Source organism: Bos mutus, chromosome 22 (assembly GCF_027580195.1).
Source record: "Bos mutus isolate GX-2022 chromosome 22, NWIPB_WYAK_1.1, whole genome shotgun sequence".
Classification (NCBI taxonomy): domain Eukaryota; kingdom Metazoa; phylum Chordata; class Mammalia; order Artiodactyla; family Bovidae; genus Bos; species Bos mutus.
In genome coordinates, this window is record NC_091638.1 from 27,166,049 (window position 1) to 27,187,674 (window position 21,626).

The following is a 21,626-nucleotide window of genomic DNA, read 5'->3' on the forward strand; positions in this document are numbered from 1 at the left end:
TAAAATTTTAAAAATATATTTACTAAAAATAAGTAAATGAAATCCAGTACATGTAAACTGTATAATACTAACTAGAATTTGTCCTAGGAATCAAAGACTGCATTTACATTAAGATTTTAATAAATACACTTCACAATATGTTCACAATAGAAAGGAAATACTATATGATTATTTCAAGATACAATAAAAGCATTTGATACATTTCAACACATATTTATCAGAACTTTCAGAAAACTAGATATTAAGAGGATTTTGTCAATGAGATAATGAGTATCTATGAAAAACATAATAATACGCTTAATGGTGTACAAGTGAATCTTTTTTCTCTGAGTTTGGGAACAATGCAGAAATGTCTACTATCTCCACTTCTGGTCAGCATTGTAATGTGCTGAGAGCACAAGGGAAAATGTCTATAGAATAGAAATGTCAAAAATGGAAGAAGTAAAAATGCCATTATTCCTGGAAGCTATGATTGTGTACAGAGAAAAATCTAAAATAATATATGCAAAAAATCATACTACTAGAAATAATAAGTGGATTTGGTATCGATGCAAGATATAAGATCAGTATACAGAAAAAAATGGCACTTTAATACCTTATCAAGGAACGTACAAAGTAAATTTTTGAATATCATTTATATCTGCATTAAAAAAAATCAATATCCTAGGACTGAATACAATAGAAATTGATCCATATTACTATAATGAAAACTACAGCATTCAAAGTCATTAAAGAAGACCTAAATAGAGATAAATACTGTTCATGTTTTAGAAGACTCAATAGTATTTAGGTTTCGTTTTTTTCCAAGTTGATGTGTAGTTTCAATGAAATCATTATCAAATTTTTCCCATCTTTTTTCCACATAAACTATTCTTAAAATTTATATGGAAATAACAAAGATCAGAAATAGTCAAATAAGTTTGAAAAAGAAAATGAAGTCAAGTTGAAAAGAAAAAAAAAATCACACCTGATTGCAATATATCTATAGCTATAGGTATATATAGCTATATATTATAGCTATAAAGCTATAATGTATAGTAATAAAGACTATAGTAATAAAGTAATATTATAGTAATAAAGACAATGCAGTTTTGGTATGAGGGCAGACTATTTGATTGAAGGAACAGAATACAGAGTTCTGAAATAGACCCATAGTATGCAGCCAATTGAAATTTTCACAAAGGTTCTAATCTAGTTTAATGTGGAAAGGGGAAAACTTTTAAACAAATGGTGTTGAAATAACTAATATCCATATGGGGAAAAATCAACATATTTTAGTTCATATCCTTTCTATATAAAAATAATTTTATTATAGCTCTTCAATTCAGTTCAGTTTAGTTCAGTTGCTGTCCAACTCTTTGCGACCCCATGAATCACAGCACACCAGGCCTCCCTGTCCATCACCAACTCCTGGAGTTCACTCAAACTCATGTTCATCGAGTCGGTGATGCCATCCAGCCATCTCATCCTCTGTCGTCCCCTTCTCCTCCTGCCCCCAGTCGCTCGCAGCATCAGGGCCTTTTCCAGTGAGTCAGCTCTTCTCATCAGGTGGCCAAATTATTGGAGTTTCACCCTCAGCATCAGTCCTTCCAATGAACACCCAGTACTGGTTGGATCTCCTTGCAGTCCAAGGGACTCTCAAGAGTCTTCTCCAACACCACAGTTCCAAAGCATCAATTCTTTGGTGCTCGGCTTTCTTCATAGTCCAACTCTCACATCCATACATGACTACTGGAAAAACCATAGCCTTGACTAGATGGACCTTTGTTGGCAAAGTAACATTTCTGCTTTTTAATATGCTATCTAGGTTGGTCATAACTTTCCTTCCAAGGAGCAAGCATCTTTTAATTTCATGGCTGCAATCACCATCTGCATTGATTTTGGAGCCCCAAAAGATAAAGTCTGACACTGTTTCCACTTTTTCCCCATCTATTTGCCATGAACTGATGGGACCAGATGCCATGATCTTGGGTTTCTGAATGTTGAGCTTTAAGCCAACTTTTTCACTCTCCTCTTTCACTTTCATCAAGAGACTTTTAGTTCCTCTTCACTTTCTGCCATAAGAGTGGTGTCATCTGCATATCTGAGGTGATTGATATTTCTCCCAGCAATCTTGATTCCAGCTTGTGCTTCTTCCAGCCCAGCGTTTCTCATAATGTACTCTGCATAGAAGCTAAATAAGCAGGGTGACAATATACAGCCTTGACATACTCCTTTTCCTATTTGAAACCAGTCTGTTGTTCCATGTCCAGTTCTAATTGTTGCTTCCTGACCTGCATATAGGTTTCTCAAGAGACAGATCAAGCTCTTAGATCACATTAAAAAAAAAAACTGAATTTGGCAAAATCTCAAAAATATTATGGAGCACTAAATAAGCCAGATGCAAGAGTACAGACTCTAAGAATTCTATTTACATGAAGTTGTAGAACAGGCAATACTGATCTGCTATGTCAGAATGCAAAAGAAGTGGTTGTCAGGATGTGGAAATGATAGGAAGTGGCTGCAAATGAGTGCCAGAAAACTTTGTTAAGTGATGGAGATGATTTATACCTGATTCTTGGTTGATGAATGAGAGTACACGTTTGACAAAACTCATTAAGCTATACAATTAAGTAGGTTAATATTATTGAATATTAACAGTACGTCAATTAAGTCATTTAAAACATCATTCAATGTCTAAAGTTACAATAAAATTAATAAACAGAATGTGTTTCAATCATGAGCTATTATAGGACACAACTTATCCACTGATTAAGTCAGAGAAAGTTCCAGATATGGAAGAAAATTTGGTATGGATTTGTCTATTTGATGCCTGAAAAATTGCCTTGGTATTCTCAGATGACCTACAGAAGTTCAATGCAAAAGACAAGTGCACTTTCCAGTAATTTGACATGTTCAAACTTGCATTGCAGATATGCACTGAAAGAGTTCATACAGTATTTCAGTGAGTCTTCCTCACCATAATCCAATTTATGAATATTAATGCTGAAATTCACATATGAGCTAGGATTAAAAGAGACGGGGAAAGTGAGACAGAGAGAAAGGAAACTTTAAAAAGTACCTGAAATTAGACATTAATAGTGAATGTTCATTTTTAATCTCTGTCAAACTCTAGATGAATGTAGGATTCTCTGCAGTGATTTTTCATGTGATGTCTACCCTGAGTCTCAGTACTAGATTAAAGGAAATTAGCATACTCAGAAGTTTTGAAGGAAAGAAGCTAATATTAGTGAGATTTTAAAAATCCCCAAGTGTATTTACCTCATTCATTAATGTCAGTGGTTAGTGACTGGCCTGGCTCATGGAAAGCACTTAATTAATGTTAGCTCTCATAGTGATGATAAAGATGGTAATATATGGCATGGTACTTTTTATACTTCTCATAGAGTGAAAAATATAAATAAACAAAACACATCAACTTTTGTTTAACTTACCTTCTTATTTAATTTATTTATTTCTAATTGGAGGATACTTCTTTATAATATTGGGCTGGCTTCTGCCATGTATCAACATGAGTCAGCCATAGGTATACATATGTCCCCTCCCTCTTAAACCTCCCTCCCACCTCCCATTCCATTCCACCCCTCTAGGTTGTCACAGAGCACCAGACTTCAGCTCCCTGTGTCATACAGCAAATTTCCACTGGCCATCTAATTTTTCATATGGTAATGCATATGTTTCAATTCTACTCTCTCAATTTGTCCCAACTTCTCCCTCCCACCCTATGTCCACAAGTCTGTTATCTGGGTCTGTGTCCATGAAGAGCAATATGAAAATTCCTTAAAAAACTAGGAGGAATAAAACTACTATAGACTTAGCAACCCCAGCAATCCCATTGCTGGGCATATACCCTGAGAAAACCATAACTGAAAAAAAGACACATGTACCCCAATGTTCATTGTAACTTACTTTCTAACAGTACAAAACATGATGACAAAATTGTCATCAAGACAATTTTCATGAAAACAAAATTGTCCTGTTTTTAAAGGACAGTTAGACTTCACTTGAAAGTTTGTTGTTTCCAGGCAGGAAATTTGAGAGACTCAGATAAAGTGGTGGCCTTTGAATTGGGAACTACTATGAGGGTCTAGAATTATGGAAAAAGGAAGAGATCCCTGCCCTGATAGTAGGAACAATATGGATAAAGGCACTGCAGAGAGACAACAGGCTACCTTTAGGAGACAATCAGCACCCCCACTTTGTCTATGGCATGGGGTGAAGGAAGGAGACTCCTCCTACTACAATATCCGATAGCTACAAATTCCTGCCATCCTTTAAGTGTCTCATCTGCATCACTGTATGTAGTTTTTATACCACCCCCCCATTCATCCCCTTCTCTCTTAACTAACCTGCCCAAATCCTAAAGAGAGTAAGGGGTAGAGTTAGAATTTGATGTTTATACAACCCCCAAACCCCCACTGGAAGACTTCAAATTTGTAAAGAAATGTCAGAGTTGGTGGGAAAATGATTAGGGACAAAACTGAGGATATGTGTTTATTTCTGTGCTGGGTAATGCACTTTACAATTAAGTCATTGGGAGATGGTGGCTTGTATCAGCTTTTAAAAAGGAAAACCCTGGAAATTAGGTTCTGTTTTAAGCAACTACTAATTTATATAATATTTCAAAATATGTCATATACTGAAGCAATATGGTAGTTTTGATATTGCCCCACAACAGCTGAAAAGTCAAGGACTTTTCTTAATACACCTGACAATTAGCAGAAATTTGAACTGTTCAGTTTCTGACATTTAACTCTTGCCCTACAAAATGACCTCTTAGAGCTAAAAGTAGCTCCCTGATGGCGGTGACCAAATTGTCCATTTAGACTCATGGTTCTTTTAAAATACTGGGTACCAAAATTCCTTTGAAGTTAATAGCTTTAAAATATAGACTATTAACCAGAACTGGCATGCACTGCTTGTAGGAGTGTAAAATGATATAACCACTCTAGAAATAAGTCTAGTGGATTCTAAAAAAGTTAACCAGACACTAAGACATAGCAATTCCATTTCTAAGCATTCACCTCCAAAGAAATAAGGCATTTAGGCATAAAAATGACTTGTATAAAAATGGTCTTAAGCACTTATTCATACCCATCAAAGGAAAATGGATAAACAAACAATAGTATATTCCTATAACCAAATATTAGTCAACACTAAAAAGGAATGCTGCTGCTGCTGCTAAGTCGCTTCAGTCGTGTTCGACTCTGTGAGACCCCATAGACAGCAGCCCACCAGGCTCCCCAGTCCCTGGGATTCTCCAGGCAAGAACACTGGAGTGCGTTCCTTCTCTAACGCATGAAAGTGAAAAGTGAAAAGTGAAAGTGAAGTCGCTCAGTCATGTCCGACTCTTAGCGACCCCATGGACTGCAGCCTACCAGGCTCCTCGGTCCATGGGATTTTCCAGGCAAGAGTACTGGAGTGGGGTGCCATTGCATTCTGTGATATGAAGTCCTTGAAGAGACAAAACTAATTTATGGTAAAAGACTTAAGAACAAATGCCACAGATACTGCTTGTGTAAGGATGTGAAAGAAATTTCTGGGAAGTTGAGAAAATTATATGTCTAGATAGAGTTGTGGATTACACATGTTTGCATTTGTCAAGATTAAATTTAAGGTATATGCTTTGTAATTTACATATAAGTTTAAAATTTTTAAAATATTTGCTCTAATAGCCACTTGAAATCAACGACTTTAAATTGTTAACTACAGTAAAGTGTTAGTCACTCAGTCATTTCCAACTTTCTTCAACCCTATAGACTGTATCCCTCCAGGCTCCTCTGTCCATGAGATTCTCCAGGAAAGAATACTGAAGTGGGTTTCTAACTACTGTAAGATCCATTTGCAATAAACTTTGGAGGAAGCCTATGCTTTAAAATTGGTCAGATGAATTTGCATCTGGACATAGCAGCCTACTCCAGTATTCCTGCCTGGAGAATTCCGTGGACAGAGGAGCCTGGAGGACCACAGTCCTTGGGGTCACAAAGAGTCGGACATGACTGAGCAACTTACACACACACACACACACAGAGTCCTACTTAGTAATGTTTGAAATATTTTTAAATACTTAAGTGGAGATAAAGTTGTAGAATTAGTGTGTGTATCTACTTTGTGAATCCACTCATTCGTACCCAAAATATTCAATGAATGAATAAATAAAATCTGAAATAACACACAGCAAAGTACAAGTGCGAGCTTCCAGTTGTGATGTCTCAGTTGAGCAATGAGCACTAGGAAGCAAGGAGAAAAACGGAGTATGTCATACAGCTCAAATATTTCAAAGAGAATGTGAATGTACTAATTTGTACCAAAATTACATTTTTTAAGAGGAGAAAATGTTCAGTGTTCATAGCAAACAAATTATACATTTTTAGATTAGCTATGGGATAATTATTTCTTCATTCACACATATACCCACACACTCAAACATACTCATAGAGATTTAATGACCTGGAAACATTTTTCAATGATGTTGTTATATTTTATTTTTAGTTAAATTCAGTTCTTTAAGAATTAATTCTCAACATGACTTCTTCCTTTGTTTTCAAATATACAGATGTACCACTGTTTCTTCAGAACACAAAACATTTTTCTATTTTGGATACAGAAATATTACTTTTGGATATAAGTAGCTAGTATTTCAAAATCACTTTTATCGAAATACAATTTACATACACTAAAATGCTCTTATAAAGTCCTGTGCTCACTTGCTTCAGTAGTGTCCAAATCTGCAATCCCATGGACTGTAGCCTGCCAGGCTTCTCTGTCCACAGGATTCTCCAAGCAAGAATATCGGAGTGTTTTGCATGCCCTCCTCCAGGCGATCTTTCTGACCCAGGCATGAATCCTGCATCTCCTGCTTTGCAGGCAGATTCTTTACCACTGAGCCACCGGGGAATGAATTTTGGCAAAACTCAGCCCTATTCCACCACTCTTGTTTTTCATCAGTACAGATCAGGGAGCTGAGTTTGCAATGTCCATAAACATTAGGTATCTCTGGTCTCCATTTTAATCAAGATAAATGGTTTCAACTGATAAGAGGTAAGAATCTATAATACAGAAAAGACTTTTCTTCTGCTTTACCTTTCCAAGACAGCAGTCCATCTGCGTGTCCCTCCTGCTATGCAGAAATGTGGCAAAGGAGAATGATGGCAGCTGAATCTCCACACAACATATGCTAGTACATTTGAGCACTCTGTTCACAGTTCTTCACACTATAATATTGCATCTAATGATACTATACACTTTATACTTATATAAATTTATCCCTATATACAAATAAAATAAGCTTTTTTTGGTTTCAGTTATTAGAAATGTTCTTAATCCTGAGGGTGGTTGATAAATAGGAGGTAAAAGAGATATTAAACTAATATTGAATTGTTACATATTGTGTAGACAGATTTGCTTTCAACTTCACTGAAGATCTTCCAGCAATCCAAACACACAAAAACATAAACTTCACCAATTCAGTTCTCAAAAGCATCTGAAATAGAACCTAGGAAAATGACAGAAACTGAAAATAAAATATTTTCTTACCCCTTCAAAGAATTATCTGTCAGAATCCTGCCTATAGGATATGTAAGCAACTGATAGTTCCAGATGTTCAAGCTGGTTTTAGAAAAGGCAGAGGAATCAGAGATCAAATTGCCAACATCTGCTGGATCATCAAAAAAGCAAGGGAGTTCCAGAAAAACATCTATTTCTGCTTTATTGACTATGCCAAAGCCTTTGACTGTGTGGATCCCAATAAACTGTGGAAAATTCTGAAAGAGATGGGAATACCAGACCACCTGACCTGCCTCTTGAGAAACCTGTATGCAGGTCTGGAAGCTACAGTTAGAACTGGACATGGAACAACAGACTGATTCCAGATAGGAAAAGGAGTACGTCAAGGCTATATATTCTCACCCTGCTTGTTTATCTTATATGCAGAGTACATCATGAGAAATGCTGGACTGGAAGAAGCACAAGCCAGAATCAAGATTGCTGAGAGAAATATCAATACCCTCAGATATGCAGATGACACCACCCTTATGGCAGAAAGTGAAGAGGAACTAAAAAGCCTCTTGATGAAAGTGAAAGAGGAGAGTGAAAAAGTTGGCTTAAAGCTCAACATTCAGAAAACTAAGATCATGGTATCTGGTCCCATCACTTCATGGCAAATAGATGGGGAAACAGTGGAAACAGTGTCAGACTTTAGTTTTTTGGGTTCCAAAATCACTGCAGATGGTGATTGCAGCCATGAAATTAAAAGACGCTTACTCCTTGGAAGGAAAGTTATGACCAACCTAGATAGCATATTCAAAAGCAGAGACATTACTTTAGCAACAAAGGTCCATCTAGTCAAGGCTATGGTTTTTCCAGTGGTCATGTATGGATGTGAGAGTTGGACTGTGAAGAAAGCTGAGTGCAGAAGAATTGATGCTTTTGAACTGTGATGTTGGAGAAGACTCTTGTGAGTCTGTTGGACTGCAAGGAGATCCAACCAGTCCATTCTGAAGGAGATCAGTCCTGGGTGTTCTTTTGAAGGACCGATACTAAAGCTGAAACTCCAATACTTTGGCCACCTGATGCGAAGAGTTGACTCATTGGAAAAGACTCTGATGCTGGGAGGGATTGAGGGCAGGAGGAGAAGGGGATGACAGAGGATGAGATGGCTGGATGGCATCACTGACTCGATGGACGTGAGTCTGAGTGAACTCCGGGAGTTGGTGATGGACAGGGAGGCCTGGCCTGCTGCGATTCATGGGGTCGCAAAGAGTCAGACACGACTGAGTGACTGAACTGAACTGAACTGATAGTTCACATTCAACATCACCATTACTTGCACTGATGTAGTCATTCCTGCTTTGAAAAGCCTACCTGTTTTCTTTGCTTTAAATCTACACTTTGCTCTGGAGATTCCTCTCTGTTATCAATCAAATATTTGTAGTGAAAAAAAAATTTTTTTTCTTGGTTAAATAGGCAAATAATAGGCATTAGAGTTGTGCCATGTACAACTTGAACAACCACATATGAATATTGCATGTCCTCAGCATTTTACAATAGAAAATGATCTGCTAATGACTGCCAGGTCTCTATTCATTTTATCGGAGCCACCATGCTATGCACTGCTTTCACATTCCCTTTGGCAATACTATAACTTTATGCAGAAACTGTATAGAATATGAAAATGTTGTATTATCCCATAAGATCTTCCGAAATTGCATATTAACATATTTGTTGTTGAGCAACCTCTAGCCAAGGCTGATGATAATCACGAGTAGCACTGACATGAGCTGGTCTGGATGGTGGAGTGAAAAAACTTCAAATGTTAAGCCAGTTTCTGTAGCTCTTCTGATGATGCTTTGCTGCTTTGTGAAATGGCGTGACTTACATGAAATGCTGACAGCACCATAGATTTAACTGTTATTTTAGAGCTTTTGAAAAATATCCTGTGTACTCTGAGGTACATTTAATGATTTGTCTACTTGTGACATATACATAACTATTGTCCTCCCCCTTGAACTGTAAACACGTAGAAAATATTTAATATCCTTTTCAGCATTAACTTGTAAATAAAATTTTGGATAACTGATTAATTGAAACATGGATCAAAGTACATGTTTTAGTTTAGCATTCATTAAGTGGGTCATTATCTTGTTATAGTAGAAGAATACATTTCTACAAAATGAATTATTAAATATCATTCAAATCAAACTCACAAAATACTTCAATTCACATGTAAAGGATAGAGAAATTTTTGAAACACGTGAAAAAATTTTCTTCTATACTCTAGATTTGACAACTGAATTATTAATAATTTAAAACAATAATTTCTGAAACCAAGCATTAAACCCATACTGCTTTTTATTTTTATGTATAAAAATACCAACAGACATTATAATTATTTTCTTATTACATTTAGCTCTCAAAATGTCCTCAATATTATATTTGATATTAGACCCCACACATCAGGGCTGGTATCAGATTTTTAAATATTATGTTAAAATTAGAGTCAGTGGTGTATATAGTAATCAGAGGCAAAGGAGGTTACCCTGCATCCAGCTGAGTTCCATTTTATGTTTCACAAATTCTGAAAGATCAACTTCCATTTATATAAATTCATTTTAGACAGTGAGTTTCTAAGTATTAAAAACTGAAATCCACTTTATATCATTCCCTGTTTTCTCTCCAGCATAGTGACAATATTCAGAGAAACAAAACCTTATTCTTCTGGCTACATGTTAAAGGTTTTTCTAAATTAAATTGCATAGTGTGGAAGATGAATTGTTCATTGAAATATAGGTGTATATATATATAAGGAAAGATCACACTGTCCTTTTACTTGTGATTCTTAATATGTAATCATGGCTTCTTCAATAAATACACCTGCAAATTCTTGTTCATTCTTACACATTTCATGTCTAAATGGAAAATAGCTACTCAGAAAATATATGTATAAGATCTAACATTTGTCAGTGTTTCCTATAGGTCAGGTAATTTAAGTGCTTTAAATGTACTTTGTCATTTAATTCTCTCCAAAGCTGTATAACAAATGCACTCATAGTATTCCCCAACCCCTCTCATTTTACAGATGAGGAAAGTGAAATCCAGGAATTAAAAGTTTGGCTTGTCCTATATCCCAAAATTAAAGATAATGGCACTGAGGCTTGACCTAGGTTAGTGTAACTCCAGAGTCAGCCTCTTGGCTTCATGTTATACTATCATTTGAAAGAACTCATATATCCATTCAACATCACCATTACTTGCACTGATGTAGTCATTCCTGCTTTGAAAAGCCTACCTGTTTTCTTTGCTTTAAATCTACACTTTGCTCTGGAGATTCCTCTCTGTTATCAATCAAATATTTGTAGTGAAAAAAAAATTTTTTTTCTTGGTTAAATAGGCAAATAATAGGCATTAGAGTTGTGCCATGTACAACTTGAACAACCACATATGAATATTGCATGTCCTCAGCATTTTACAATAGAAAATGATCTGCTAATGACTGCCAGGTCTCTATTCATTTTATCGGAGCCACCATGCTATGCACTGCTTTCACATTCCCTTTGGCAATACTATAACTTTATGCAGAAACTGTATAGAATATGAAAATGTTGTATTATCCCATAAGATCTTCCGAAATTGCATATTAACATATTTGTTGTTGAGCAACCTCTAGCCAAGGCTGATGATAATCACGAGTAGCACTGACATGAGCTGGTCTGGATGGTGGAGTGAAAAAACTTCAAATGTTAAGCCAGTTTCTGTAGCTCTTCTGATGATGCTTTGCTGCTTTGTGAAATGGCGTGACTTACATGAAATGCTGACAGCACCATAGATTTAACTGTTATTTTAGAGCTTTTGAAAAATATCCTGTGTACTCTGAGGTACATTTAATGATTTGTCTACTTGTGACATATACATAACTATTGTCCTCCCCCTTGAACTGTAAACACGTAGAAAATATTTAATATCCTTTTCAGCATTAACTTGTAAATAAAATTTTGGATAACTGATTAATTGAAACATGGATCAAAGTACATGTTTTAGTTTAGCATTCATTAAGTGGGTCATTATCTTGTTATAGTAGAAGAATACATTTCTACAAAATGAATTATTAAATATCATTCAAATCAAACTCACTAAATACTTCAATTCACATGTAAAGGATAGAGAAATTTTGAAACACGTGAAAAAATTTTCTTCTATACTCTAGATTTGACAACTGAATTATTAATAATTTAAAACAATAATTTCTGGAAACCAAGCATTAAACCCATACTGCTTTTTATTTTTATGTATAAAAATACCAACAGACATTATAATTATTTTCTTATTACATTTAGCTCTCAAAATGTCCTCAATATTATATTTGATATTAGACCCCACACATCAGGGCTGGTATCAGATTTTTAAATATTATGTTAAAATTAGAGTCAGTGGTGTATATAGTAATCAGAGGCAAAGGAGGTTACCCTGCATCCAGCTGAGTTCCATTTTATGTTTCACAAATTCTGAAAGATCAACTTCCATTTATATAAATTCATTTTAGACAGTGAGTTTCTAAGTATTAAAAACTGAAATCCACTTTATATCATTCCCCTGTTTTCTCTCCAGCATAGTGACAATATTCAGAGAAACAAAACCTTATTCTTCTGGCTACATGTTAAAGGTTTTTCTAAATTAAATTGCATAGTGTGGAAGATGAATTGTTCATTGAAATATAGGTGTATATATATATAGGAAAGATCACACTGTCCTTTTACTTGTGATTCTTAATATGTAATCATGGCTTCTTCAATAAATACACCTGCAAATTCTTGTTCATTCTTACACATTTCATGTCTAAATGGAAAATAGCTACTCAGAAAATATATGTATAAGATCTAACATTTGTCAGTGTTTCCTATAGGTCAGGTAATTTAAGTGCTTTAAATGTACTTTGTCATTTAATTCTCTCCAAAGCTGTATAACAAATGCACTCATAGTATTCCCCAACCCCTCTCATTTTACAGATGAGGAAAGTGAAATCCAGGAATTAAAAGTTTGGCTTGTCCTATATCCCAAAATTAAAGATAATGGCACTGAGGCTTGACCTAGGTTAGTGTAACTCCAGAGTCAGCCTCTTGGCTTCATGTTATACTATCATTTGAAAGAACTCATATATCCCATAAGCTGGAATCAAGATTGCCGGGAGAAATATCAATAATCTCAGATACACAGATCACACCACTATTTCAGCAGGAAGTGACTAAAGAGCCTCTTGATGAAAGTGAAAGAGGAGAGTGAAAAAGTTGGCTTAAAACTCAAACATTCAGAAAACTAAGATCATGGCATCTGGTCTCATCACTTCATGGCAAGTAGATGGGGAAACAAGGGAAACAGAGACTTTATTTTCTTGGGCTCCAAAATCACTGCAGATGATGACTGTAGCCATGAAATTAAAAGATGTTTGTTCCTTGGAATAAAAGCTGTGATGAACATAGACAGCATATTAAAAATTAGAGACATTACTTTGCCAACAAAGTAATGTCTCTAATTAGAGACATTAGGTCCATCTAGTCAAAGCTATGGTTTTTCCGGTAGCCATGTATGGATGTGAGAGTTGGACTATAAAGAAAGCTGAGCACTGAAGAAATGATGCTTTTGAACTGTGGTATTGGAGAAGACTCTTGAGAGTCCCTTGGACTGCAAGGAGATCCAACCAGTCAGTCTTAAAGGAAATCCATCCTGAATATTCTTTGGAAGGACTGATGTTGAAGCTGAAACTCCAATACTTTGGCCACCTGATGTGAAGAACTGACTCATTGGAAAAGACTCTGATGCTGGGAAAGATTGGAGGTGGGAGTAGAAGGGGATGACAGAGGATGAAATAGTGGATGGCATCACAAACTCGATGGACATGAGTTTGAGTAAACTCCGGGAATTCATGATGGACAGGGAAGCCTGGTGTGCTGCAGTGCACAAAGAATTAGATACAACTGAGTGACTGAACTGAACTGAACTGAACTGATATATCCCATAACATTGTCTCTTGCTTAAAAAATATGAGTGCTTTAGAATTGAGTAAGAGTTGTGAAGCCATAGACAAAGAGACACAGGTTTGATTCACAAAAAATTTTAATATATTTTTCCATGTAGAAATTGGGAGGAACATGCACAAATTATATGTTTTAATTTAGAAATATATATAACTAGGAACAAAGGCTCACATTAGCTCACATTAGCAATTGTATAATAGATAAGATGTATGATAATAGATAAGATGTATGGGCCTAGTTACATTATTTGTCCAGAATATACTTCATTATAAAATGTGGGTCCTTGTTGTATTAGATACTAAGGACAAAAACTCTAAGTTATGGGCTTTCTGATTATTTTGGTGATTTCATTCAAATAGATTGGGATGGTACAGAGATATATCATTACACAGGAGATACGTTTCAAAATTTTTTAAAAATGCTTTCAATGCCAACTTCTTATTTCATGAAATAATGTAAATGATAATTGATGGTGACTAGACACTTTCTTTTCAGATGTTTATCAGATTTGATTTTTTTAATCTACTTATTAGCCATATTGTTGGCACAGCAGTCACAGACTTTAGATCAGACACAAACTCTGGCAACAATATGTAGTGTCCTTCATAAAATATTGTTATGCATCCAAATGCCATGTATATAAAATTGGCATAGAGAATTCACATATCCAAAGGCTCTCATTTTTATCATAAGAATGCAGTGTATATCCAGCACTTAGATAGTGGGCATGGCCAATATGCTGAAACAGTTCTGACAAGAGAAGGAATAGAAAACTCTACCAGTAAATCTAGCCAAGAAGAACTAAAGAAGGGGTCTTAATCCAACCAAGAATTTGCTTTTGTTGTCTAGTGATAATTATGAGCCAAATCTTAATGTACGAAAGCCAAAAAGTCTGAAAAAAAATTGTGACAAGATAAAAGAAAAGAAGACGGGGGAAAGGAAGAAAATAGACCAAAGTAGGAAGAAAATAGAGGATATAAACAGCTGGCAGTCATGGCCAGCTGAGATGTAAAGAGGCTAGTAAAAATTACTTGAATATAAAGTATGTGAAAGCAATGGTCATAAGTGGAACAACACACCATTCATCAAAGTATTTTCATGTGCTAATTAACTGCTTCTTAAAAGCTCCCCCACAAAAATTCATTTATTTTATAATTGCCATCCAGTAATCAATGCTATTCCCCTTCATGGATCACAACCTTGTCATGGTGAAGAGGCTTGCATAATTCAATGGAGCTATGAGCCAAGCTGTACAGGCCCACCAAGATGGACAGGTTTTATTGAGGAGTTCTGACAAAATGTGATCCAGTGGGGAAGGAAATGGCAACCCACTCTGGCATAATTGCCTGGAGAACCTCATGGACAGTAGGAAAAGGCAAAAAGATACAGCACCCGAAGATGAGTCCAAAGTTCGGGAGATGTCCAATATGTTACTGGGAAAGAGCAGAGGGCTGGGCCAAAGGGGAAATGATGCTCAGTTGTAGATGTGTCTGGTAGTGAAAGTAAAGTCCGATGCTACAAAGAACAATATTGCATAGGAACCTAGAATGTTAGGTCCATGAATCAAGGTAAATTGGATGGGTCAAGCAGGAGATGGAGAAACTGAACATCAACGTCTAATGAATTAGTGAACTAAAATGGACAGGGATAGGTGAATTTAGTTCACATGATGATTATATCTACTACTTATGGGCAAGAATCCCTTAGAAAAAATGAAATAGCCCTTAAAGTAGACACAAGAGTCTGAAATGCAGTTCTTGGGTGCAATCTCATAAACTACACAGTGATGTCAGTTTGTTTCCAAAGCAAACCATTCAACATTACAGAAATCCAAGTTCTATGACTCAACCACTGATGCCAGAGAAGCTGCAGTTAATCAGTTCTCTGAAGACCTACATGACTTTATAGAACACCAAAAACAGTCATTTTCATCATAGGGGATTATAATGCAAAAGTTGAAAGTCAAGAGATACCGGAGTAAATGAAGCAGAGCAAAGGCTAAGAGTTTTGCCAAGAACACACTGGTAATAGCAAACACCCTTTTCCAGCAATGCAAGAGACAACTCTACACATGGACATTATCAGATGGTCAATACCAAAATCAGATTTTGTTCTTCGCAGCCGAAGATGGAGAAACTCTATACAGTCAGTAAAAACAAGACCTGGAGCTGACTGTAGCTCAAAACATGAACTCCTTATTACAAAATTCAGGCTTAAACTGAAGTAGGGAAAACCACTAGGCCATTCAGGAATGACCTAAATCAAATACCTTATGATTATACAGTGGAGGTGACAAATAGATTCAAAGGAATAGATCTGGTAGACGTATCAAATACATAATGTCTATGTCTCTTTAGACACATACTGTCTATAGAACTATGGATGGAGGTCACAGGAGGCAGTGACCAAAACCATCCCAAAGAAAAAGAAATTTAAGAAGGCAAATAGGATATCCGAGAAGGCTTTACAAATAGCTGAGGAAAGAAAAGAAGCAAAGGACAAGGGAGAAAGGCAAAGATACACCAAATTGAATGATGAGTTCCAGAGAATACCAAGGAAAACTAAGAAAACTTCAATTAACAATGCAAACAATAGAGGAAAACAATAGAATGGGAAAGACTAGAGGTTTCTTTAAGAAAATTGGAGATATCAAGGGAATATTTCATGCAAGGATAAGCATGATAAAGGACAGAAACAATAAAGAATTAACAGAAAAAAAAAAGAGATAAGAGGTGGCAGGAATACACAGAAGAACTATACAGAAATGCTCTTAATGACCTGGATAACCACAATAGTGTAGACAGTCACTTAGAGCCAGACATCCTGGAGAATGAAGTCAAGTGGGCCTTAGGAAGCATTACTTGGAACAGAGCTAGTGGAGGTGATAGAATTCCAGCTGAGCTATTTAAAATCCTAAAAGATGATGCTGTAAAGTGCTACACTCAATATGTCAGCAAATTTGGAAAACTCAACAGTGGCCACAGAACTGGACAAGTGAGTCTTCATTCCAACCTTGAAGAAGGGCAATGCCAAAAATGTTCATCATACAATTGTGCTCATTTCACATGCTATTAAGTTAAGGCTCAAAATCCTTCAAGCTAGGTTTTAGCAGTCTGTAAATGGAGAAATTCCAGATGTATAAGCTAGGTTTCAAAGAGGCAGAGGAATCAATTATCAAATTGCCAACATTCACTGAATCATGGAGAAAGCAAGGGAATTCCAGAAAAACATCTACTTCTGCTTCATTGACTACACTAAATCCTTTGACTGTGTGGATCACACCAAAAATACTTAAAGTGAAGGGAGTACCAGACCACCTTACCTGTCTCCTGAGAAACCTGTATGTGGGTCAAGAAGCAATAGTTAGAACTGAACCTAGAACAACAGATAGTTCAGTACTGGGAAAGGAGTACATCAAGGATATATTTTGTAATTCTGCTTGTTTAGCTTATATGTAGAGTGCATCATATGAATTGCTGGGGTAGATGAATCACAAGCTGGAATTAAGATTGCTGGGAGAAATATAAGTAACCTCAGATATGCAGATTATAGATACCACTCTAATGGCAGAAAATGAAGAGGAACTAAAGAGCCTTTTGATGCAGGTGAAAGAGGATAATGAAAAAGCTGGCTTAAAACTCAACATTCAGATAACTAAGATCATAGCATTCAGTCCCATCACTTCATGGCAAATAGAAGAGAAAAAAGTGGAGGCAATGACATATTTTCTTTTCTTGGGCTCCAAAATCACTGCAGACAATGCTGCAGCCGTGAAATTAGAAGATGCTTGCTTCTTGGAAAGAAAGCTATAACAAATCTAGAAAGCATACTCACAAGCAGAGACATCACTTTGCCAATAAAAGGTTGTACAGTCAAAGCTATGATTTTTCCAGTAGTCAAATATGGATATGAGAGTTTGACCATAAAGTAGGCTCATCACCAAAGAATTACTGCTTTTGAATACTTGTGCTGGAGAATATTCTTGAGAATCCTTTGGACTGCAAGGAGATCAAACCAGTCAATTCTAAAGGAAATCAACCCTGAATATTCACTAGAAGGACTGATGCTGAAGCTGAAGCTCTGATCCTTTGACTACCTGATGCTAAGAGCTGAATCACTGGAAGAGACCCCGATGCTGGGAAAGACTGAGGGCAGGAGGAGAAGGGGTGACAGAGGATGAGATGGTTGGATAGCATCACTGACTCAGTGGACATGAGTTTGAGCAAATTCCAGGAGATGGTGAAGGACAGGGAAGTCTGGCATCTGGAGTCCATGGAGTAACAAAGAGTGGACACAACTTAGCAACTGAACAACAAATAAAACAAAATCAATGTTAAAGATGACCTTGATTGGGGACCAAATAAAGTCAAGTGGTTTCTACGTCTTAAGGAAGAACAAAGTACATTACATTTAAAGAAAAAATTGCCTCTGAGTGGATGAAATTTAAAGTTATCCAATTAAAAAGAAAATGCTCATTTATCCAAACTTTCATTATTCTCCAGTGCCTAGTAAGTTTGGCACACCATAAAACTAATATGTCACAGTAAAACCCTGTTGCTGAGATATGGGTCTCATAATGCATCATTTAGATTTTCTATAATTTCACCAATATCCTCAATGACAAAAGGAAATTGTGTAACCTAAAATGAGAAATGTCTGCCAATAACTTCAGAAAGAAATTTTAATGGAAAGTTAGTCTTTAAAAAAATTACTCATGTTTTATAGACCATTCATTTTATAAATGATATTATCAACAGAGTAACAGAGGTGAGTAATCGAGTATCACACATTTTTTAAAATGACATTGGCTCAACAAAGCAAAAAAGTACTACATTCTTACATCAAAAACAGTAATGGAAAGTCCACATTTTATCTGATTTTTGAAATAGCATATCATGTATTAGGGGGACTTCCCCAGTGGCAGCAGTAAAGAAGCTGCCTGCAATGCAGGAGCCATAGGACGGGTTCAATCCCTGAGTCAGGAAGATCCCCTGGTGGGGGACATGGCAACCTACTCCAATATTCTTGCAGGAAGAATCCCCATGGACAGAGGCGCCTGGGGAGTTACAGTCCCTAGGGTCGCATGGAGTCGGGACACGACTGAAGCAACTTAGTGGGCAGGCACACATCATGCATTAGAAGGTATGCTTTCCATTTCACCAAAAGTGATCAAAAACTTGAAAGATAGTATTCACTGGGCATTATTTGAGGAGGATCAGAAAGAATCCTTTCCTTCCACAACACACCGAAATACGGACGAAAAATCGTGTGTTCCCTACATTTGTTTGTTTTTTAATAAACAATATATATTACTCACTGTGTCTGCATGATTTGGCATGGGACAAAAGGAAGAAGTGGTGTTATAAACAATGACCAGGAACCTCAAAGATTGAAGACAGACTGAAATCCTGAAATCCGTAATATGTACCAAACAGAAATTGAATCATGCACTCAGTTCTTTACCACCATGCCATTATCTCCAAACAAGCTGTTAAACGATCGATTGTCATAATAGTGGTGGTTGAAAATTTTAAGTCTACCTGCCAGGTATGCACAACAGAGCAATAGCTTTGCAAACATAATTGAATTTACAAAGAAAACTACATCACTGTTATCAATCAACTTGAATACATTTTTTAAAAATCAGAGTGGTGGAGATGAACAAATTCTAAACCATGCAACAATGTATCTTTTTAAAAATATCATGGCTTTCAAAAACTTGACTGAACTATTCTGAATGACAAAAAGAACTAAAGCAATGGCTTTTCATTTTCCTGCAAAGAGCTTATAGAAATTATTCAGTCATTTGAATGAAAGCTTCCACATTTAATTGCAACAGATGGTCTCAGTCTTTTTAACCTGCTGATCATGGAATGTTCATGTGTAAACATCCAAAGAGTAATCTTTTCTATGATAGTTTTCAAATATAAGGATTTTTTTCCCCTCATTTGGGAATAATTATTTCCCTGAATAAAAGTGAAAATCCAGCTATCACTTATACAATATTGCATTTGCTAAAATTTAAAGCATCATTAATTATAAAACAAACTATTAATTTATGTTCCATTGAAAATGAGAAAAAAGCTGCCTGTTTGATGGATTATACATTCATATTACCTGAAATTTTCATTTAAAAATATTGCAGAGGCATTTTAGACTTAGCTAACATCTTTAACATCACTTTGTGTACACCCAAAAATGGAAATATAAACCAAATAATTGGGGTATTTTCAAAATGTTTTCACATTCAGAGTGCAATTCTCCTGAATCCCTTTTTTACTTAGAGTCATTTATATCCTTGTTCTGTCTTATTGCCACAGTACTGACCCCTGTGCCATCGACAGCATTGGTGATACAGCATTTCTCAAGAGTGCTTTTCCCAAGAGCTTTTCCCAAGAGCTGCTGCCACACTTGTGGTAAGTTTTTATTCAGTGCTTTTGTGACCTTACACAGGGAATTAATCTCAGGTTTCAGACCACAACCAGCACTTATATTCTTTCTTTAATGTGTTCATACATGGTGTGTTAAAGGCCACGGGGTAGTTGTTTTCCCACTGTGCCATCATGAATGAACTCCAAGTTGGTGCATGCACAGTAGGTGACCACACAACTGCTACCATGCTGACAATGAAGTTACATCCTATTGATTAAATGACACGCTCTATTTCCAGAGTCACTAAATAAGTATTAGCAGCAATAAAATACGAAATTTCGTGAAGTTACCTAGAATTTATTTCATATTTTTCCAATACATTTGAAATTCAACATGAATAATTTGAGTTAAATAAGTTTTTAATTGCCCCAAATATGTTCCTTTACCAGGACATAAGTTTATTTCCTTCAAAGGGGGAAAATGGTTAATCGAATATTGCATCCCATTAATACAGAATTTACTTATATATGGTACTTATGACATTTTCTATCTCCCCCCACTAGCATGTCAGCCTCACTAGAAGAGGTATTTTGTCTGTTTAGTTCACTAATATATCCCTATTAACTACTTGATGAATATTTGTTGAGAAAATGGGTCACAAGAATTTTGATAATTTATTTATTAGAATACATATTTGTGCCATTATTCTTTCTTCATATAATTCCTTCGACATGATTCTTGTCATAGCAAAAATTGTGACTATTTGCATAAATCTTGAGGTTCTGAGGTCAGGAATGGTATCTTACTGATATCTCTTATAGGTACTTAGTGCCTATTTTGATATAAGGCATACAATAAGGGCCCAATAAATATTTGTAGAATTCTAAGAAGTTAGCAAAGTACCCTGGAGGAGGGCATGGCAACTCACTTCAGTATTCTTGCCTGAAGAATCCCCATGGACAGAGGAACCTTGTGAGTTCATGGGATCACAAAGAGTTGGGCATGACTGAGTGACTAAGTACAGCACAGCACAGCAAAGTATTATAATTTAGTGAAATATTAGGCTAAATAATTTTAATTAGCCAAATTAAGAATTGAATTAGAGAAGAAAGGATTCACCAAGGAAACCATCATATTAAACATGTAACTTTACCAAAGATTCAAAATTAAGAATTGAATTAGAGAAGAAAGGATTCACCAAGGAAACCATCATATTAAACATGTAACTTTACCAAAGATTCATTATCTAGCCTAAGTTTTGAAATATTCCATAAGTTTCCATCATTGAATCATCCAACTACTATTGATGATGATTAATTTGTGCACGTTGGATTATTACATAGTAAACTTTTAAGCAACTATGTTTCATATTTAGAGATTTACTTCAGATAGTATGAAATACAAGAGGTGCAAATTCAATTTAAAAGGATCTATGGTAGCTGCACGGAGAAGGCAATGGAACCCCACTCCAGTACTCTTGCCTGGAAAATCCCATGGATGGAGGAGCCTGGTAGGCTGCAGTCCATGGGGTCGCACAGAGTCGGACATGACTGAGCGACTTCACTCTCACTTTTCACTTCCATGCATTGGAGAAGGAAATGGCAACCCACTCCAGTGTTCTTGCCTGGAGAATCCCAGGGACGGGGGAGCCTGGTGGGCTGCTGTCTCTGGGGTCGCACAGAGTCGGACACGACTGAATCGACTTAGCAGCAGCATGGTAGCTGCATA

General features: G+C 36.2%; 1 protein-coding gene across 2 annotated transcripts in view; it reads left to right on the forward strand.

Annotated features, from left to right (window-relative positions):
• The window catches only part of CNTN3 (contactin 3), a 579,340-nt gene that overhangs the window by 66,213 nt on the left and 491,501 nt on the right, over positions 1–21,626 (forward strand). For both annotated transcript variants that reach the window (XM_070359490.1, XM_070359491.1), the window contains one exon: positions 19,847–19,942. The gene's annotated coding sequence lies outside the window, so the exon portion shown is untranslated. The remainder of the gene's footprint in view (positions 1–19,846; positions 19,943–21,626) is intronic.